This window comes from Pristis pectinata, chromosome 10, assembly GCF_009764475.1.
Source record: "Pristis pectinata isolate sPriPec2 chromosome 10, sPriPec2.1.pri, whole genome shotgun sequence".
Lineage (NCBI taxonomy): Eukaryota > Metazoa > Chordata > Chondrichthyes > Rhinopristiformes > Pristidae > Pristis > Pristis pectinata.
In genome coordinates this window covers 25,869,801-25,893,055 of record NC_067414.1, presented here as the reverse complement: position 1 = coordinate 25,893,055, position 23,255 = coordinate 25,869,801, and the positions used below count along the sequence as shown (strand labels likewise).

Below are 23,255 nucleotides of genomic sequence, written 5' to 3'. Positions count from 1 at the left end.
AATATAAAAGTTTATCCTTTGTTATTTCAGAAGTTCCTGAATTAATGATTATATGCTGCCTGCTTGTTTGAAGGCATATTGACCCATTTTTGAGTGATCACAATTTATTTCTAAATGGCCTGTATCCCAAATCACTATCAGTTAGCCCTGTGGTAACCACTTGGTAGTCACATGACTCCTTATGTCCTCTTGTTCAATCACTGCCTTGGTTGATCTGCAAGAGTATGACAAGCACAGGGTGGCTCTCTGATTACTTATGTTTTCAAGTGTTTCTGCACATCTCTGATTAATGACATATTTAAATGTTTATATAATTTTTTAAAAAATTACAACATTTATAAATATTTACTTAAATACCCGTAAGTTGTAGCAATTAATTAAAAGACAATAATTAAAATAATATTTTATGAGAAGACTTAGCCCCTTCCACTTTAGTGAAGACAACAATCCTGTTCAAATAAATGGAGCTATATTAGATACAGCAGCTAAAGTCTGGCTACAAAGTTGAGGGGGCCAGATATGAAGTGAATCAGGTTCTCAGCTCGGGATATTATGGAATGCCCATGGGATTCAATGGAGAGTCCCAAGTTAAATTGCACTGGCACAGAAATGTAGAACCTGCTAATGTGCAGAATACAACAAGCCAGCACTTCTCTAAACAACTGGCTAGTTGTTAGCTTGATCTGACCCCTTGTTCTTTTGTTCCATTCTTTGGAAAGCATCGTTAGCTCCCTATTCTTTCACCTATTTTCATATTTGTTGGATATTAGTTTTTAAAGGTTTGCTAGCATCTGTTGGACAATTAGTTTTTTATTTTAATTCCCCAGATTTAACTGCCTCTGACTGCATAGTTCACATCACCCTCTTGATGTTTTGCCTGCACTCCATTGCTGAAATTTACTTGCTCAAAGATATCCCAAGTCAATACAGTGATTCTGTGTACCATGATCTGTTTTACTTTGGATTCAGGGGGTCTCTTGTAGGTCCCTGAAGAAAGGTTCCATCACATGTGCTACCACCAATATGATTCTGTGTATCTCTACATTGTCCAATTCAAAACTAACAGAAAGATTAGGCAGGTAAATCCTCCTCCTGCCTCTCCTACATGCTTTCCAGTATTTGTGCCTACCCTGGGTACAAGCTCCCTTGTATGATCTTGGAAATCTACAATCTCCCCACCAGCATTGTGCAGGTAGAGACACGATGGAATGGGGCCATCTCTGAAAACTGAGTTCAACAGAACAAAGAGAAAGAATCTGTTATCTCACATGGCCAGTTAATGTAGAACAAATCAAATCAATTGGAAAACACTTAAATTGTTGTGATGTGAATCACTGGGTTCATTGGAATCTTCCCATTTTGGGTTCAGGTGTGAACACTGTGGCAACATATACTTGATGGTTATATAGAAAAGCTCCATAAATAGTGTCAGGTGATTGAATTATTGAAGAAACTTTAGCTAATAAATTCTGGAGCATGTGACTAGAAAAAACCTTAGGGAAGGTTTATATGATAAGAAGTGGATACAAAAGACAAATCTGAAACAGTAATCTGATAGACCAAATGGACTGTTTGTTTGTCATAATATTCTCATTCAGCACCACACAGGTAGGAAAAGGGGTTGTCAGATTAAACAAATTTTAGCCTCTTATCAGTAAATACTGGTTAACTCTGAATTGATTTCCAGATACTACAGTAGAAGCTGGTGTCATATAAGGAGTATCTTAATTGTAAGTTTTCACTTAAATGAAAGAATGAAGAAAGATAGTTTGATCATCTGTTTCTCATCCCTTTACTTCCGATCTGTGTATCAGTTGTAGCACCTAGGGAAAGTTATGACAGTGTGTTCTCAAGGTAGAATAAACTTCCAATTGTTAGTTTGTTCTTAATATAGAATATTCAAGTTCACTGACAATTGTACCACGTTATGTACAGTAGTATTAAAAAAAGTTTTCTGGGTCTGTATCCAGGTGAAGAAGGTGACACCATTAATTTATTTTAAAGCACAATTAGAGTGGGATTCTGTGCAGGCCTGTGATCCAACTGAAGATTATTTCCAATATTTAGTGTGCTCAGGCACTTCTGAACCAATTCATATGAAGTGATAGACATTAGAATACTCAATATAACTTTCAAAACAAAAAGGTAATTGTTATTTGGACTAAATAGGCATGTCAGGTAAAGAACAAGAGCACAGAAATTTGCAATTTAAATGCATTGACCTCCATGGTTGATTTATTGCATTTCCCAAAGTGTCTGTCATCGAAAGCATTTAATATATTTGTTGTGTGAGATACAATCTTTTGAGTAAAGATTTTATGTTTTAAAAAAAAGACTTTGACCTCTATTTTTTAAATCATGCTATGTAGCACTTGCCATCAGGGTGGCCAACAGTGTAGCAAGCCATAATTGCTAGGAATAGTAATTTATTATTTTAATATGGTATTTTCTAAGAATGATTATTGGCAAATGTGAAGGTCTGCTAGGTAAAATGTTCAGTTTATTCCTATTTTAACTGTTTAAAAAAATACAGTTCAGAACAGTCTGGTTTACTGCAAAATCTTTATTTTACCTTGGAGCACTCACTGATTAGTTCCTAATGATGACTCAGTTTCAAAAACCGTTTGCCTGTTAATTCGTGTATATATTGATTGTGCAATATCCAGAGAATATGTCAAGTAGTTATAAATGCCTATTTATTGCCACATTGTATTTTTATACTGTTTTAAATCATTTGTTAATTTCCGCTTACCTCACTATTATGCTACGTATATGATCTTAAAAATAAATTTTTAATTGTAAATTGTACTTGATAATTTCTTTCCCTACTTTATTGCTCTAGTTAACTTTATCAGATAATTTAGACATCGCCTGAATGTACGATTACTTGTTCCACATAGTGGAAGTTACTGTGAGTTCAAGTATAGCATTGAACAGTTTAACATATCTTGAGATTCACTTTTGACCAAGAGTGACAATTCCATTATGTGGCTGTCTACATTACCTCTCTGTTACTGTTGTTACAATTCCCCAAAGGGGACTGAATCCAAAGAGAACAAATACATGAACATTTCAAGGTCCTTTAATCTGCTTATTGGCTGACAGCAAAAAATGGTGTAACTGATTACCTATTAAGTCAGGAACCCATGACAAGGTTAGGAAGCTGCTTGTGGTTTATGTCGCTTATGAAAAAAAAATGTACAATTCTACCTCCACACAACTGATGGGCTGATGTTTAGCTGGATTCGGATGGCCATTTTAAATGGGAAAAAAAAACATAGAAATTGCAACACTGAAATGAGTCATTCAATCCAACTATTTCAAGCTGGTGTTCATCTTTCACAGAAGCAGTAGCTCTAAACAGAAGTAATTCAAAACCCATTGCTCCCTTAACTTTTTTATCCCTTGTTTCTTTCACCACCTGTCAAGTCTGTCTTTTTCTTAGGCAGACCTTTGGAGTTAAGCATGACTTGCTTTCACCGTTGTTCTGTTGGTTCTGGTATGACAGATGAGTTCAATGCAGGACCCACAGATTCAGCCATAGGTGGGGCAGATAAAGCTTGATGGAATGAGTTGGTGGGTTCTTGGATCATTGTATGTTCTTTCAGATTTATCTGCCTGACTTCCATGTGTGCTTGTCAGAGAGAATAAAAATTCTTGTTGCCCTCCTGGTTGGTTGACCACAGTTTTGACTCCAAGGATTCCCTTTAGTCTGTGAGGAATGGTACATTTCTTCAAGGAGTCTTGGAGAAATAGAGTGATTCATAGAGTGTTTTGTAGTCTTCCTGATAATCCTCTGGCACAATAGAGTTTGAAGTTGGAACGTAGCCTACCAGAGCTGGTTAATCATGATTGGAGCTTGATGCTAGAGATATTGGTCAGGGAAAGGACACTGACATTGATTTGCCTTTCTTGCCAAAATATTTGTAGGGTTTTGTAGAGATAGCATTAGTGGCACTTTTCCGGTGCTTTGAAGCACAATCATAGGTTGTCTGTGGCCCTGAAGTGGACAGGAATCATTTTGCTTGTACTGGGTTTGAGTGCTTGGTCTTCAAACATTCTTCTACTCAGCCAGCTGAAGGCTTCACTTACACAGTGGAGACAATGGTAGATTTTTGTCATCAATGTCTCCTCACTGAGAGGTGGCTCCTAAAATTTGGGAATTGATCCATACTTATCAGGGTCTCGCGGATCTTGATGTTAGTGTTGTGCCACAGCGTCGTTGGTTAAGACCTTCGTCTTACAAATGCTTAATGCAAGGCTCATTCCCTTGTATGCTTTGCTGAAGGAATCAACTAAGGTTTGGAGTTTGATTTCAAGCACGTCCGTGTACCGTAGCCCGATGACAGCTGAAGATCATGTCCATTGGGCCTCTTGATGAGCAGAATCTATTATGTGATTTCGGGAAAGCTCTTTGGCCACTAGGAGAAGCAGTTGGGGAAAATTCTTGTCATGACATTTGATGTAGCAGGCAGCAGGGATATTCTTCTCCAATTACAGCAATTAGACTTGTCCCATTCTTGAAAATGGCTATGATTACAATGTTGCTGAGATCCCCTGGCTTGCTCTCTTCCCAGAAAAGGGTGATAAGGCCATGAATTTGTGCCTGTTTGCTTTTCAGCAGTTGGATGGCCTCTTTCACGGATGGGATACTGCTAAGATTGTGGCAGATAGTGTGCTGTGGAATGGAATTAAGGGCATTTGTGTCAAAGGAGATCTTGAAAGTGCTCCTTCCGAAAAACACCAACTGCCTCACTAATGTTGATGAGCATACCTCCATTCTTGGCACTCAGTTTGGTTGATCCTTGGGTGTTTACACCATAGATGGTCATGACAACCTTGAAGAATCCACCCATAATGTGGTTATCAGAGATGCTGGATCTCCAGCACTCTTTCCACCCATCATTTGTTCTTTAGGTACAAGAGTTTTTGTTGGACCTCGGCTTTCAGGTGCTTGTAGGAGCAGAAGCTGGCCAATCAATCTACATCTGCTTTAAGGTACATTCAAAGACTCTGCTTCCACTGTTCTTTGAGGAAGAGAGTTCCAAGATTCACAACCATCTGAGAGAAAAATAATACACCTCATATCTATGAAATGGTTTACAGTACTTTCTAAACAGTGACCTAGTTCTAGATCCAATGAGGAAATATCGTCTCTGCATTCACCGGTCAAGTCCCCTAAGTATGTTTCAATCAAGCCACCTCTTTCCCTTCTGAACTCTAGTAAATACAAGCCTGGCCTGCATAACCTTTCCTCATAAGACAACCCACCCATTCCAGGTGTTAGTCAAATAGCCATCTTTGAACTGTAACTAATGCAATACATTCTTTCTTACAGAAGACCAATAATGTACATCATGCTCTAAATTTTTCCCATATTTCTCTTGCTTCCTTACAACATAGAAATAGGCTATCAAGTCTAAGCCAGCTCTCAGAGCATTCCCATCAATTCCAGTCCCCCATATTTTTCCTTGTAACCCAACTCATTTTAACATGTCTATCAACTCCACCCTGATTCTCCCACCATCCACCCACACAAGGGACAATTTACAGTAACCAATTAATGTACCAACCAGCACATCTTTAGGATTTGGTCAGAGACTGGGAAAATCCACACAGTTACAGGGAGAATATGCAAACTCCACACAGCATCAGAGGTTGAGATGGAACCCAGGTTGTTGGAGCCATGAGGAAGCAGCACTACCTGCTGCATCTTTGAGCTAAACAATGTCTTTTGTTGCTGAAGCATAACCACTCTACTTTTGTACTTAATTCCTGAACAATAAACAGTAACATTCTGTTAGCTTTCCACATTACTTGCTATGCTTGCACACTGATCTTTTTAAGAGACATGCACTGTGCCATTGAAATCCCTCTGCATCTCTGGAATCTCTCACCATTTAGGTAATATACTTAATAATTTTTTGCACCAAAATAAATTATTTCACATTTTCCCACATTATCTTTGTATACTCACTTCACCTACTCATATCCCTTTGTAGACCCCTTATGTCCACTTCACAACTACTTCCCTCCTATACATTCTGTCACAAGTGGAAGTATTCTCTGTGTCCTCTCCCTCAAAATCTTTGAATTTTTAAAGACTTCACTTTTCCTCAAGAGAAGGAGAGACCCGGTTTGAAGTTGCCCACAACTTCACTGGCCATAATCCAACACTAGCAAAGATATTTAAGTTATTCTCACCATGACTAGTATCGCTCAGCTCTTATCTGAATGATATACTTAATTGGTTGTTGGAATTGATTGACTGTTTTAAATTCTACAAAAGGAGAATTGCCAAATACAGTTTTGCAAATGCATCTTTAATATTATTTGTCCAATATATTGTAAAATTACATTGTTTTTTCTTCTGAGGCTAACCCTCCCTCTCACTCTCATCAGAAAAATGTTTGCAAGCCACCGGATGTGATTAATTGTGCTTTGAAGTTCCATTTTGTATTAAGAGTTATCATGTTCTTAATCATCTGAAGAGGAAAGGAAAGATTGTAGTTAGAATAAATGAAATATTCGTATATAAAGTAATTCAATTTTCCTTTCAAAATCCAATGCATTTAATTAGTAATTATTGACCCAAAACACAGTCTGGGCAGATGTTTTGCTTCAAATCTATGAATCTATTTGTGAAATCCTTCCATGTCATATGATACCACACCAGTAGATGGCGATGCTGAATCATATATTCTCACTGGAATGTGGAAGACATTTTAAAATGGGTATAAATTGGACGCTGTTAGAAAATGTGTGCCGAGATCAAAAAAAATGTGATATGTAAATAACCCAACCTTACACCCTTTGATCTGGAGCACAATGCAGAAAATTTTGTGCTCACATCTCATCATTATATCAGCATCAAGCCACTACTATCTTAGTGAACATCCAGGAAGATCATTTTATGAGTGATTGAACCTGTTGAAGTTAGCTTTTGATGACTGAAGGCATGCCTGCTTCTCAAGATGTCTGTACCTTGAGAGATGTGTATTGCCGGTAATTGATGTTGGAAACCACTCCATTGGTCTTGGAAAGTTAGAACAGGTACGGAAAAGAAAGTGGGTTTCTCTGTCTACTGCCTTGATGGAAGAGTGGGAAACAACATCTCGAGGTCTTATACCCACAGGTGGACAGGAAGCCCTCCAGTATCTGATCTATTGTCAGTGTGAGAGTGATGAACCCAAGGTCAGTGGCAGGACCTGCAGGCAGTGGTAGAGTGACGTGGTCAAAACCAGTGAACACAGAGTCCCACTTCTCGACAGCTGCACCACTGGACACACTGCTTCACCCTATACACCCCAACATTCAGCAGCCAGGATTTCTATCAATCAGGACGTTTAACTAATATTCATATATTCAAGAGAAACAAAGGGCTGCAGACGCTGGAATCTAGCAGAAAAACACTATGATGCTGGAGGAACTCAGCAGGCCAGGCAGCATCTGTGGAGAAAAGCAGGCGGTCAATGTTTCGGGTCAGGACCCTTCTTCAGGACTGAAGATAGGAAAAGGGGAAGCCCAATATATAGGAGGGAAAAACAGAGCAGTGATAGGTGGACAAAAGAGGGGAGGCAGTGCAGGCACAAGGTGGTGATAGGTAGATGCAGGTAAGAGATAGTGATAGGCAGGAGGAGGGGAGAGCAGATCCACCGGGGGATGGATCAAAGATAAGGAGAGAAATGAGGAAAAGAGGGGGTAGAAAAAAGAGAGAGAGGTTAGGAAAGGAAAGAAGAGAAGCATGGTGGTGGGGTGGTGGGGGGTTAGGTTACTTAAAGTGGGAAAATTCAATGTTCATGCCGTTAAGCTGCAAGGTTCCAAGATGGTTCAGACATTCAAGCCTACCCTCACATACATTCTCCCCGTGTCTTGGTGGGTTCCCTCCAGGTGCTCCGGTTTCCTCCCACATTCCAAAGACATACAGGTTAGGAGCTGTTGGCATGCTATGTTGGTGCCGGAAGTGTGGTGACACTTGCAGGCTGCCCCTAGAACACTATGCAAAAGATGCATTTCACTGTGTGTTTTGATGTACATGTGACTAATAAAGATACCTTACCTTACCTTACCACCACTCTTGATCTCATACCCATCTCTCATGATTTCCACATGCTGCCAATGAGTTGCACATGACAAACGGAAGAAACTGACAAACACACTTCCCTCTAATGTGCAAGAGAAGATTGTACACAGTCAGTGTCAGTGACGCCTGATCAGTGGGTGATCAGTGGGTGACCAGAGGAGTCCTGGCAAATTTTGGTGTAGTTTCCATAAAGTCGATGGCCAGCAGCAGCACAGAGATAGTTGAAGATCCTCTTGCATTATCTTCATTCTCACGTCCAAATTCCCCTCATTCTGCAATCACTTCTACTGCCCCCTCACCCAGATGACAGCTATGTGTCTTCCTCCTTTCAGATGGCCATGCAGCAGCAGCTGACTGGGTGAGGGGGGCAATGTTCAATGTGGAGTGATGGTTTTATCAAACCAATGTGCTGGTTTGATCTGGGTGGCGTTGAGCTTTGTGCGTGTTGTTATGGGGGCATTCATTCAGGCAACTGAAGAGTATTCCATCAGACCTCTGACAACCTTGTTGATGGTAAAAAGATTCTGAGGAGACACGCGTTGAGTTCTTCACTGCAGAATGCTTACCTTATGACCTTTTCATTTTATTTGTTTTTTTGGATATGGACATCATTGACAAGTCCAGCAATATTGCTCATCCCTAATTGCCCCTGGCTTACCAGGCCATTAAACACTCAACCACATTGCTGAGAGTCTACATATAGGCGAGAATGGGAGCAGATTTCCTCCCCTGAGGGCATTAATGAACCAGATGGAGTTTTAAAACAATCCAATAGTTTTGTGGTCATTATTACTAATGACTAATTGATTTTAATTTTGAAATAAAATTTAATCTGAAATTGAATTCCACTGCCATGGTGGGATTTGAAGTTGGGTTTCTGGATTGTTAGTCCAGGTCTCTGGTCATTTGATTATTGCAGCATCACGGCATCATTCAGCTACTTATGTGCCTGGTCCAGATAAGTTTCTGGCAAATGGTAATCCCCAGTATCTTTCTGATGGAAGTTTCAGTGACGGGAATGTCATTGAATGCCAAATCAGCCCAAGTCTGAAGGTTGTCCAGGTCCTGCTAAGTGCGGCCTTGTACAGCCTTGTTAGCAAATTGGCTCAGCCTCCTCACTAGAATCACCAGATGATTGGCCTCTCCCTTAGCACAGAAGAGAAAGGCACCTGTTGTCATCTCCTACTTTGCTCCTGCTCTGCAGCCGAATTGTGGTGGGTGCAGCAAATCTCCACCTGCTCTGGAGTGTGTTGGAGTGTGTTTCCAGAGCCACCTCTAAACACCAATGGTGTCCAGGATACCACAGCAACTGCAAGTCTGTCTTGAGCACGTGGACTTGCTAGAGTCGGGAGCTAGGTTTGTAGGCTTTTTTTAGGATGTGGACACTGCAGATAAGGCCGACATTTATTGCTAATCCCCACTGGGCCTAGAGCAGATGATGGTGATCTGCCTTCTTCAACCACTGCAGACTATTTTTGCATTAGCAAGCCTGATGTAGGATTTTGACCCAGTGACAATAACAGAACGACAGCATATCCTCAAATTGCTCTTCTCCCGGAGAGCCACCCATTTATCTGGCATGGTGGCTGGAAGGTAACAGGTCCAGCTGAATACATGCTCTGCACTCCCCTGGTGTCAAGAATTCACCACAAGGACCTTCTGTTTGTGGTCCAGGCTACTTCAACATTGAGCGAGTGTAGTCCTTCCACTTCACCAGGACTGCAGCTGTTGAAGAAGGCAGCTCACCACAGCTTCTCAAGGGAAATAAATGCTCGCCTTGATGGCAATGTCAAAATGACCAAAAAATGAATAATAATAAAATTTCTTCCACTTTTCCAACATTTATGACAAGATTAACTAACCAGCAAGGAGCACCTCTCCTATGTCTCAGGACCCGCCTCAGGAGAGAAGATCACAATGTGCGGCAGGACATTCTAGTAGCACTTGGTGGTGCGAGTAGGCTGAGGCTGGTGTTGGCTGGAAGGATAAGATAACCAGAAAATATGAAACAGTATCTTGTTTCCTACAGTGTGGTGAATAAAGAACATTAGTTATTAAAATGGGAAAAGAAAAATCACTTAGTAGGGCATTAATAAAAAAAATGATTATTTTGTTGAAGATCTTTGGCATTGGAAGCATCCTCCCCAGCAACAGTCTGTAAATGAGGAATAAAAATAAAAAAAAACTGTGGGTGCTAGAAATCTGAAATAAAAACTGAAGATGCTTGATCAACTCAGCAGGTCAGGCAGCATCTGTGGAAAGAGAAATGGTTAACATTTCCGGTTTGGGAACCTTTGTCAGAACTGATAAGGGTTTGTCTATGCAGCAAAGAAAGTGGGGGAGGGGAATGGATGAAACAAAGAGAATTTCTCTGATAGGGTGAAATAATGCAGCAGTTAAGAGGCAATTAAATTCCTTTGTTTGTGTAATGTGTGCTGATGTACTGAAGTCTGGGCAATGTTGTACAGTTGGCCTACTGGGACTTCAAAATCATTAACTATATTTAAATCCCACAGACACCAATTGGTCTTTTTCTCTCTCCCTCAGTTCTGAGGAAGGGTCCCTTAACTGTTTCTCTGTCCACAGATGCTGCCTGACCTGTTGGGTTTTTCCAGCGTTTTCTGTTTTATTTCATAAATGAGTAAGTATGTCTTTCCATTAAGACAACTCTCAGCTTTTTATTTTCAACTTTGTTGCCAATGTCCTATTTATTGCCCAAACCTAATTGCCATCGAACAGAGTGGCTTGCTGGGGCATTTCAACCAGGTTGATGGGTGTGGAGTCCCATGTAGGCCAATCAGGGTGGGAATATGATATTTCCTCCCCTAAACGACATCAATAACACAGATGAGCTTCTATGAGTGTCTGGTAATTTGGTGGTAACCATTACTCTCATTTCACACAGAGGGTGGTGGTTATATGGAAGAAACTCTCAGAGGAAGTGCAGAGTCAGATACAATTACAGCATATTAAAAGCATTTGAAGGGGAATTGGATAGGAAAGCAGCAGAGGGATATGGGCCTAATACAGGCAAATGGGATTAACATAAATAGGCATCCGTCAGCAAGGATGAGTTGGGCCAAAGGGCCTGTTTCTGTGCTGTACAACTCTAAGTCTCCATGACTATGGATATGGGCCTAATGCAGGAAAATGAAATTACCATAGATAGGCTTCACAGTTGGCATGGACAAGGTGTTTCGAAAGGGCTCGTTTCTGTGCTGTATGATTACCACGAGAAATTTCTTTAAACTTCAAAATCATTAACTATATTTAAATCCCACAGACACCATGATGGGGTTAGAACATGTCTTTGGTTTGCTAGTCCAGGCAGTTGGATTACTAATTCAATAATTTAACCACAGTGCTGCCCTGGTACTCCTTAACACCTTTTGACCTCTGCAGGATGAATTGCTACAACACACAAAACACGGGAGGAACTCAGCAGGTCAGGCAGCATCTATGGAGGGAAATGGACAGTCAAAGGGGTGGAGCAAGAGCTGGCAGGCAATAGGTGGATCCAGGTGAGGGGGGGGGGTGATAGGCAGATGGGAGAGGGGGGAGAGTGGGATTGGTGTCAGAAGCTGGAGGTGATAGGTGGAATTAACAAAGGGCTGAAGATGATGGGATCTGACGGGAGAGAACAGTGGACCATGGAATAAAGGGAGGGAGATGGGGAGGGGAACTGGTAGGAGGAGTGTGTGGGTGATGGGCAGATGGAGATGGTGGGGTAGGGAGAGTGATAGGGTGATGGGTGCTGGGGGATCAGGAGGAGAAAGAAAAAAGGGACGGGGGGGAGCAGTTACTGGAAGCTGGAGAATTCAGTGTTCATGCCACCAGGTTGTAGACTACCCCATGTGGAATATGAGGTGCTGTTCCTCTAGTGTGCATTTAGCTTCAAGTTGGCAGTGGAGGAGGCCGACGACAGACATGTTGGTGTGGGAATGGGAAGGAGAATTAAAATGGCTGGCAACTGGGAGATCCAGGCAGCTATGGTGGACGGAGCAAAGGTGCTCGGTGAAGTGGTCACTCAATCTGCGTCTAGTCTCACTGATGTGTGAATAGTTAGTTGGGATGAATTTTTAGTTGCCTTTAACTAGAATGGGCAAAATGTAAAGCAGTAAGGTCATAAGTAACTTGGTCTGATATAAATGTGGTCACAAAGGGCCTGGAAATAAATTCAGGTCATTGATGGCCCTGCATATCCATGGCCTTATGTTAAACCAGGTCCTGAATTGGACAGATACAATAGCTGCCTCTTCAGGCAGGGGGCCAATGCAATGGGAATGTATGAGGTATGTCAACGGCAAATGTCAGGTGCAAATACTATGTGCCAGATCCACTCTCCATCCATTTGTACCAGGCATTCAGTGGCTAATTAATGATGTTTTTCTTATTACATTTTGGTCCTATTTTTCATTATTCAGACAATTCCAATTTTTTGTGGAACATTTTGAACTGTTAAGCAGGTTCTGGCAAAGTACACTTTCATGAAATCCTCCAAGCCAAGTGCTTAACAAAAGTCTGTTTCTCCAGAGAGATTATCAGAGTTGTTTTACCTGTTCCAGCATGGCCTGTCCCTACCCCTCCCTCCCCAATACTCTGAGCACAAGGAAGAGCCTGATTGTTTGGAGATGAGAGCTATTCTCTGCCAAGTGAGGCTCCTAGTAGTAAACCCAGATTTGTCAAGTGAACTGCTTAACAGCCGTGGCTTGAGTGCTTATGTCCAGCAGACATGGGAGCTCTCGTGTTCCATTGACATTGCAACAGCCCCTGCCTCTGGTGTGTGATTCATCTGCAGGGGGTCCATAACATGACTAACACCATTCAGTTTCCCACTCTGTTTAAAGTGGAGGAGACATTGGTCCCAGTATCCGCTCAGCCCCCATACACAGATCCCAGGTCGATGTTATTATAGGAAAGGGTGGATCACATGGGAAGGGAATTAGCTACTTTACATTTTGGACCTGTTTTGCCGTAACATCTCCACCAATTTTATCTTCCCTAACTTTAGGTACACATAGGACACCAGCCCAAGTGGAGCAAGGGCCTAATTTAAATTGCAGGTGCATCCAGATGACATCACTGGATATGCAGAACACTATAAACTGGCAATGACTCATTTGGTCTCCAGCCTGCCAGCAATAGCTGGCAAAAGCAAGGATGTTGGCCTTCATAGTACACCCTCTTAGCTTCAGTTGGCTTGTGTGTAATTCAGGACTGGGAATTAAAATCTTCTGAACCTCACACATACCTGCATACTTTGCACCATTCTGTTGTTTTGCACTCATTGTTGTATTTATTATTGCCATGTATACTCTTTACTCTGTGAGCTTCATGTGAGCAAGAAATTTCAGTGCACCCTGGTGTATAAACAAACCTGAATCTGAAACTCTCCAGGTATAACTCAGGGTCTCTGGTACTTATCCCAGAGGTTTCAGGCCAACCTGGGGATAGACCCACCCCTCAGAACAATCCTGGCAGTAAATGCACAGGTACAGCACTCAGTGCTCAGGATACGTTCCCAGGAACAAGAGTGCTAATGGACTCAGCAGCATGCACTACTGACACCATTACTGTGCTGGAACTTGGCGCTGATCCCTGCTCTCTGCGGTTCACTGGCTGTTGAGCTTGTTACTGCGGAGAAAACTTTGGGCTGTGGGGAGCTGTGGAGCTAAACAAAGAAAAGGGGAGACAGCTTCCATCACATCCAACAGGAGTGCCAAGAGAGACTGTAGGATCCTGGCAGTCTACCAACCCCTGGAGTAGATGCAGCTACTCCCCAGCAATGGCCCACACTCACTGCCCTGGCCAGGGAGCACCCCTGAGCCTCCCACTGCAATTGCTCACTCCAGCCCACCCAACACCAGCCCCTCACAGGCAGCCTCAAGACACTGCCCCACTGGTTCACTCCAATTTCCCTGTGGAGGGCAGGTGTTCACTCCAGGTTCTATGTGCAGCAACTGGGGGGAGCGAGAGTGGGACTGTTGGGCAATGGATTGCTCCAGGTTCTGTGTGTGGCAATGGGGAGGGCGGGGGTTCATGCCAAGATGCTCCTCAAAGCAGTGTGGAGGGTGGGGATTGGCGGCAGATTCCTGACACAGCAGTTTTATACCTTTAAGTTTTCAGAGTTGAAGGTCAAGATCACTATAATGAATCAGTGAACTGCAGGGTAGTACAAAGTGGAGTACCAATGTAAACATTAACGATATGACTACAGTTCAGATGTCTTTATGTTAGTTGGGATTTCCCATTATTACCTATCACCCAGCACAGGGGAATGGTGCCTGTTGACAGTAGCCAATAAGCATGGGATATGAGGTACTGTTAAAATGGTGTTAAGGATGCATAGAGGGCATACTTATAAAGGAACCATTTACTGATTTTGAAAGTGGTACTGACAATATATTCCTGTCATTCAATCCCTGTAGGCAGAGGGTATGGCAATGAAAGATATCTGAACATGTCTCAATTGTATGAATGAGCGAAAGGTCAGTCCTGTAAAGTAATACATGACAATTCAGGGAAGCTGAGAAAGTGTCACTTAATATAGAACCACTGGATACCAAATTTATGCTTGGAAATTGGCTGTGGAGCATATGGTGAGGGAAGGGATTCGTTGCCAGTTGCATAACCAAGCCTCCGAGTGATGTGTTAGCAGTAATATCTAGATAATGCTGAAAAATGTTTAGTTCTTAATGCAATGTTCACTAATGCAGGCTGCACTTTGATATTAATATCTGTATCTAATATGACTGGACCTAAAATGTCTTCCTGAAAGCTGGTATTCAAATAAAAGAAAGACATACAATTTTCTCATGCTTCTCATGACTTCAGTGCATTCCAAACTGCATTACAAGTGACAAGGTATTTTGAAATCTAATTAAAAAGTTCAAAACAGCAGATGCTGTAAACCTGAAATAAAAACAGCAAATGCTGGAAACACTCAGCAGGTCAGGCAGCATCTGTGGAAGGAGACTCAGAGTTAACCTTTCAGGTTGAAGACCCTTCGTCAGAACTGGGAAAATTGAGAAACCAGGCAAGTTTCAAGTTGCAGAGAAGGGGAGGGGTGGGGAATGCCTGTGATAGGATAGAGACCGAGAGAGAATGGATGATACAGATTAGTGAGACGAAGAAGACCCATTAATGAAAATTAATCTGTTTGGAGGTGGTGTAAGTAGAGGGAGAACAGATGAGAGAGAAACAAAAAATAGAAAATGTTGGATTTGTGAGACACAGAACACAGCAGCTGCTGTGAATCTGGAGAAGGCTGGAAAAGCCAGGCAGCGTCTGTGAAGAGAGAGAAACAGCCTCAGGTCAGTGAGCCGACTTCATGAAAGGTCGTTGATCTGAAATGCAACCCTGCCCCCCTGTAGATGCTACCTGACCTGTTGAGCACCTCCAGCATCCCCTTTTACACCAGAACTGCCAGGTTCAGATACAATCCAGAAAGGCTGGCGACCTGATTCCATGATTCATTTGTCTACCTCCACCAACACCCACTCCCCTTCTCAAGCCACCTTCCCATTCAAACACAGGAGATGCAACACTTGTCCTTTTACATTTTCCATCTTCACCATCTAGAGACCCAACGAGGCCTTCCAGGTGAAGCAGTGTTTCACTTGTACTTCTTCAGTTTACAGTATTTTGCTAAATGCCAATGATGAGATCTCCTTTACATTGGATAACCAAATCCAGATTGGGTGACCATTTTGTGGAACATCTGCGTTCAGTCCACAAAGATGACCCTGAGCTTTCAGTTGCCTGTCACCTTAGTTCTCCATCCCAGTCCCCCTCTGACCTTTCTACCTGTTGTACTGTCCCAATGAAGCCCAATGGAAGCTCAAGGAAAAGCAACTCATCTTCCAACTTGGCACATCACAGTCCTCCGGAATCAATATTGAATTCAACAATTCCTAATAAGCATTCTTTCCTCTGTGTGTCAGAACTAGAGAGAAGAATTGGATTAAGAATGGAAAATGCTGGCAATACTCAGCAAGACAGGCAGCATCTGTGGAAAGTGATTTAATGTTTCAGGACAAAGATCCTTCACCACAACCTGCTAATAGAGAAAAAACACAAGAGAGGGTGGGGGAGGATGGATAGGGCAAAGAAAATATCTCTGAGAGGGTGATGTCAGGGTTACTGTGGGGATAAATTGTGGATGAAGTAATCTGGTTGATAAATACATGTGGACAATTAGTGAGAATATGAACAAAGAAATTTTAAAACTGTGAAATGAGGGCAGATAGAGTGAGAAAACATAAACAAGGGAACATAAAAGCTGAGAAATGCAGAGCTGTAAGGATTGCCCAGCAGGTCAGGCCATACTGCTGAAGAGAGAAAAGCAGCCAATATTACAGGTGGATGATCTACAGCAGAATTGGCTGGTTCTGATACAGAGGAAATGAGTTACCTAAAGTTGTTGAATTCAATACTGAATTAGGAAGGCTGTAATGCACCCAGATAGAAGATGAGATGCTGTTCCTCTAGCTTACATTGGCCCTAGTTGAATAGTGTAGGAAGCCACAGAGAGAGAGGCCTTTAGATCATTAGTTCAGGTCAGGAGTTTGAGGTGGGCAGCTTCTAGGAACTTGCTCAAGTTTGAATGAACCTAGCTGCAAACTGCAGCAACTCTGTGGCAGCTATGGTAATCTGATCCCAGCTGGCTTTCTGACTTCAGGTTTATACATCTTCAAACATTTTTCCATTTGCCCTTTGAACGTTACTGTTGAATCTGCTTTCACCACCCCTTGGTAGGTAGTAATGATTTCACAAACATCTGTAATGCCCAGAGCTCACACTCAGAATGCTAATAGGTTTGACCCCAAAAGTTTCAACTGGGTCAACACTCATGGCTCAGACAGGTACCATGTGCTCGCTCTTCTGTGAGTGTGCTTGACCTCATCATCTGAATGATTTCATTAGTTTTGAATGGAAAAGCATAATGGAACATCTGGATAAAATTGCATTTGTTTATTTTGTTGGTTTTATGGTGTTGCCTCACAACAATCTGCTTGGTATCTCAATGTACACAAAGCCAGTGGGTCGGTTTTTCTAGTCTCCTGTGTAATCTGTAGTGTTTAGCCAACTAAGCAAGTGGAACAAATATCCAATGCAGAGATGACAATGACTACCTGAAAAATAGGGTGGGAATTCAAAAGTTACAAAGAGAAGCATGAGGGCATTCATGAAATTGGTTGTGTTTTTGCACATTTAGAAAACTCTTGTGTTCAGAAAAGATGAAAGGGAAAAACCCTCTATTGAATGTAGAATTAAACATTCAAAATTGAAAGTTAATACAAGTTGCTGATGGATTAGTTGACCAAGTGCAGCAGAACAGGTTTTGGCCCAGCAGATACATTGATTTAGTGATCAAGGTGTTCCTAATATTTAAGTGATCCCATAAGTAAGAATATTAAATCACAGTAGTGTAGCGGCTAGCATAACGCTTTACAATGCCAGCGACCCGGGTTCAATTCCGGCTGCTGTCTGTATGGAGTTTGTACGTTCTCCCTGCATCTGCGTGTGTTTCCTCTGGGTTCTCCAAGTTTCCTCCCACATTCCAAAGACATACAGGTTAGGAAGTTGTGGGCATGCTATGTTGGCGCCGGAAGCATGGCGTCACTTGTGGGCTGCCCCCAGAAGACTCTACGCAAAAGATGCATTTCACTGTGTGTTTCGATGTACATGTGATGAATAAAGATATCTTATCTTAAATATAAACTTTCCTGTTGAACTCTGAAATTATAATTTGAACATAACAGAGCATGGTTCCAAGGCAGTTATGTTTGAGGTTATCCCATTATGTCAGTAGCTTTAAGAGTTATCTTTATCTTAGTTGACAGGTGGTGCTGTATTAGTGATCAACAATAAATTGTGGTGGTACCTTTACTGAGTGCTGCCTTTTACTTGGTTGGTGTTGTGTGTTATATTTGTAACTTATTACTACTTTCATATGAAACACCCTGTCTCTTATTTTAATGAAGGTAATACTCTGGTTAAAATGAATAAGCCAACACCTTTACTATAAAAGCAGGTAAAGGAATGCATTCGAGGTGAGTTAATAATATTGAACAGTGCAATTCTGACCCTATAATTTTGTCATACATATACAATGGGAGTCTATTTTTGGCTCTGTGCTTGACTTTTCGAAGCAGAGAAACCAGAGTTGCAGAAACAGTGGGGCACAAAAAGTTGACAAATTTAAAATTGTAAAAACTGAGACTGTGTATCAATCTTGTTCCTGTAGCCAAAGTCCTGTGATTGGTAAAATCAGGTTCTAAACTGATAAATTCAAATGGAAACATTATAAGAAGAGTTAATGTGGGAGTTTATTGATCTGTGTATTTATACAACTATATCCCTTTCCTTCACTATCCTATAAGACTTCTTCTGAGAAGTATGTGGCACCCTTACACCTATGGAAATGCATTAGCTCAATTTATCTACACCGAACTTCATTTGATAATTATGTACCTGTTCTGCAAGTTTATTCATGTATTTTTCTTGTAGTCTTTCTCTGTTAACTACACCACTAATTTTTGTGTTGCTTGCAAATTTTAAAATTATACTTCTGATTTAACTCCAAATCATTTTTGTCAATGGCAAATTACAATGGTCCCACAAAATCAAACAAACTGGATTGAAACACAAGAGATTGCAGATGCTGGAAATCCAGAGCAACACATAAGGGAGCTGGAGGAACTCAGCGGGTCAGGCAGCATCCATGGATAGAAATCAACAGTCCATGTTTCGGGTCAAGACCTTTCATCCGGACTGGAAAGAAAGAGGGGAGGTCGCCAGTATAAAAGAGCTTCTCCCCTTCCCCCCACCATTTTATACTGGTTAACTGAACGTCAACTGTCTGACTGTACTGTCAACCGTACTGAACATCAACCGTCCATTTCCCTCCTTGGATGCTGCCTGACCCATTGAGTTCCTCCAGCTCCTTTGTGTGTTTCTGCAAATGAGATAAGACAAGACAAGATGTCTTTATTAGTCACATGTACAGTGAAATGCATCTTTTGCATAAGAGTGTTCTGGGGGCAGCCCGCAAGTGTTGCCACTCTTCCAGTGCCAACATGGCATGCCCACAACTTCCTAATCCATATATCTTTGGAATGTGGGAGGAAACCGGAGCACCCAGAGGAAACCCATGCAGCCATGGGGAGAACGCACAAACTCCTTACAGACGGTGGCCAGAATTGTACTGGATATTATGCAAGATTGCTGAGGAAAGCAAGGGTAGGAACCACTAAAGTGTTGTACACAATCATTCAATCCTTTTTATAAATGGGGGTGCAAACTTTTACTTATATTTTAAAAATGGGGGTGAAGGAAAAATACAGGAATCGTAAGCCAGTCAATTTAACATCGGAAGCTTTTAGAAAATATAGTTGGAGAGAGAAAAATATCAGCCAGTTGACCAATAAAGATGAATCTGCACAGTGTTTGACTAATGGGTGTTGTGATGAGGTTAAGGGAGGTTCAATGCATGAGAGTACTGTCGATGTTTGTTTCAAATGATATTTGATAAAGTAACATATTTTAGATAGGCATAGTTAGCAAAGCTGATAAAATAGGCAGCAGAAACACCTAAGTAAAATAGGTGAAATAAAAAAAAAGTTTGTGCTGAAAGCAAAAGCAAAATAATCCAGATGCTGGAAATCTGAAATAAAAACAGAAAATGCTGGAATGCTCAACAGGTCAAGTCGATGACCTTTCATGACAACTGTTGTGTTGAATGGCTGTTTTTCAGGCTGGAGAGAGGTATATGGTGGTGTTCCAGGATTTTGTACCAGGAGCAGTGCTGGCTTTTTTTCACTATTTTTTAATTACTTAGCTGTTGAGGTGCAGGGCACAAGTTAGAAATATGTAGACATGATGAAATATAGTTTGGTAAATAGAGCAAATTAAAGAAATAGATTTAAAGAAGACATAGGCTATAAAGGAATAGGCTGACACATTGCAGATGAGGTCCAACTTTGGAAAGAGTGCTGGTTCATTTTAGTAAAGAATGAAGAGACACGATCCATGCCAATGGGTGTGTGTGAAAATCTTTAAGGTGACGTGAAAAACACGATGACGCTGGAGGAACTCAGCAGGCCAGGTTCCATCCATGGAGAAAAGCAGGTGGTCAACGTTTCGGGTCAGGACCCTTCTTCGGGACTGAAGATAGGAAAAGGGGAAGCCCAATATATAGGAGGCTTCACAGTGGAGCAGTAATACTAGAGAAACAAAGGACTGCAGATGCTGGAATTTAGATCATCTAGATTCCAGCATCTGCAGTCCTTTATTTCTCCTTTAAGGTGACATGACAGGTTAACAAATGAATCCCAGAAGAAGAATCCAGTAATGTTTTTTACTTATTGTTATGTGATGGAAAATCATTATTTTTCCCCTCCACAGTGAAAAACTATGACTGTTTCCAGATCATTTCATGTTACTCCAGAAATTCAACTAGACAGTTATGCCTTGGGATGCAAAGGACGAAGTTTTCCTGCAATGTAATTCTCCCTTTGTAGCATTGTGGAAAAGCTTCCACCATGTTGCCTTAGACTGGGCACTTCCAGAATGATGCTACTTGAAGATTGGCCTTTTGATTATCCTCACTCCGTATTCCACCCTTTGATTGCTCCAATTTCCCACTACCCGACCCTGCGATCCCTTGAAGCTCTCAATAAAGAAACTGACCTCCACTCCACACCACAACTCGTCCTCCGTGTAATCCCTCTTCCTCATTGTGCACAACCTCTCCCCTCCACCTAATCTGACCATCGCAGCAGAGGGCTGCAGCACTCTGTTCCCTGACTGTAGCACAGGCCCACAGCTGCTGCCTTTCCCTAACCGTCCAATCCCAGCTCAGAGTGGACCATCAGGTAGGAGAACTGTGGCTTGCAATGGAGAAGGGAGGGCTATGATCTAAATATTGATTGGTACCTCACTGCAATGCCCATCTGTTGTATCCTGTTAATGTGCTAGAATTTCCATGGCATAAGGCCACAGAACCCAGGATGTTATGCTAAACCGACATAGAAAAATAATGTCCAATTTGGATTGATCCCAATTGGGCTAAGTATATTTTAGGAAGAATATGACAGTTTTAGATGGTACAGAACAAATGTATTAGAAGGGGTCCACAGATTTTATTTTGTATTTTTTAAAATATTTTTTATTTACAGCGTGGTAACAGGCCCTTCCGGCCCAACGAGTCCGCACCGCCCATTTTTTAAACCCAAATTAACCTACCCGTACGTCTTTGGAATGTGGGAGGAAACCGGAGCTCCCAGAGGAAACCCACGCAGACACGGGAGAATGTACAAACTCCTTACAGACAGCGACGGGAATCGAACCCCGATCGCTGGCGCTGTAATAGCGTCGTGCTAACCACTACGCTACCGTGCCACGATGAGGAGCTGCAATTATGTTCATAGCCCAGAGCAGCAGGAGTTATTCTCCTTGAATGCAGAAGGCCAAGATAGGGGCAGATTCTTAAAATTGTGAAGAATTTGGAGCACATAAAACAAAACTATTTCAGTGACAGAATACTGAATAACCACAGTACTCAGAACTAAGATGATTATAGAGACAGCCAGGAGTAACACCTTACACAATGAGTGGCCAGCGTTTGGAGTACCTGATCGGTTTTCAGAAACAGATTCAGTTGTAGCCTTCTGACCATAATTTGATGAACACTTGAAGGAGAAAAGGCAGGAGAATGAAACAATTTCATTGCTCTTCACAGGAGTTGGTGCAGGCTTTGAGAGCCAAATGGCTTCTTTCAATGCGATGATTCTAGTTTACCAACGTATTTCTGTTAGATGAAAGGTTGTTCTGATCTTTCATGCTGACAAAGATTCTTCAACCTGATTCGTTCCTCTTTTTCTATTTCAGCAGGTGCTGCCTGACCTGCTGGGTGTTCCCTGCACTTTCTGTTTTTATTTCAGATTTCCAGCATTTGCGAGTTTTGGATTTGCAAAATAAAAAGTTACCAGGATGATATCAGGAAAAATTGAATAGGCTGGGACACAAGCCTTGCATACGATCAGTATGCAAGACAAATTCTTCACTGTACGTTGGTAAAAGTGACAATAATAAACCAGTACCAATACCAAGAGATTCTGCAGATGCTGGAATCTGGAGCAACACACACAAAATGCTGGAGGAACTCAGCAGGTCAGGCAGCATCCATTGAGGGAAATAAACATCCAATGTTTTAGGCCGAGACCCTTCATCAGGACTGGAAAGGAAGAGGCAGAATCTGGAATAAGAAGGTTGGGGGAAGAGGGAGGAGTATACGCAGGCAGGTGATAGGTGAGTCCGGGTGAGAGGGGAAAAGTAGGAGGGTGGAGGTGGGGGAGAAGTAAGAAGCTGAGAGGTGAAAGGTAGAAGAGGCAAAGGGCTGAAGAAGAAGGAATCCAATAGGAGAGGGCAGTGGACCATGGAATAAAGGGAAGGAGGTGGGGAGTAGATGGGCAGGTCATGAGGGCGGGGGAGGGGGAAGGGATGGGCAGATCCATTCCCCATCTTCCCTTTATTCCATGGTCCACTGTCCTCTCTTACTGGATTTCTTCTTCTTCAGCCCTTTGCCTCTTCTACCTCTCACCTCTCAGCTTCATACTTCTCCCCCCTCCCCCACCCCCACCCTCCTACCTTCCCCCTCTTCACCTGGACTCACCTGAACTCACCTATCACCTGCCTGCGTGTGCTCCTCCCCCTCCGCCAACCTATTCCGGCTTCTGCCCTCTTCCTTTCCAGTCCTGATGAAGGGCCTCGACCTGAAATGTCGACTGTTTATTTCTCTCCATAGATGCTGCCTGACCTGTTGAGTTCCTCCAGCACTTTGTGTGTGTTGAATAGGCTGGGGCTCTGCAAAAGACTGAGGAGTCTTGTGAATCACAAATGCCAGCCTTGATCACTTGTATGCAATGCCTGAAGACTGCATGTTTTTCCATGTAACTGCTAAGATGACCTTTAAAAATACTGAACTAAAGGACTAAAGAGCATCTTATGTGCTATTAGAAGCAATCTTGCAAAGACTCAAACTAGCTTCGAGTTGAGGGGTAACATGGTGAATAAGCAGTTTGCTCGATTGGAATAATGTAATGTTAAACAATATTTCACACTGCTGACACAGTACAGTACAGCAAATATTGTCAATTTTAAACTGAGA

General features: G+C 42.0%; 1 long non-coding RNA gene across 1 annotated transcript in view; it reads right to left on the bottom strand.

Moving 5' to 3' along the window:
- Window positions 1-6,316: 6,316 nt before the first annotated feature.
- Window positions 6,317-23,255, bottom strand: part of LOC127574930 (uncharacterized) — a 21,786-nt gene continuing 4,847 nt past the window's right edge. Inside the window, exons 2-3 of the long non-coding RNA XR_007956977.1 lie at window positions 9,946-10,060; window positions 6,317-6,485 (exon numbers count right to left, since the gene is read on the bottom strand). This is a non-coding gene — a long non-coding RNA (uncharacterized LOC127574930). The remainder of the gene's footprint in view (window positions 6,486-9,945; window positions 10,061-23,255) is intronic.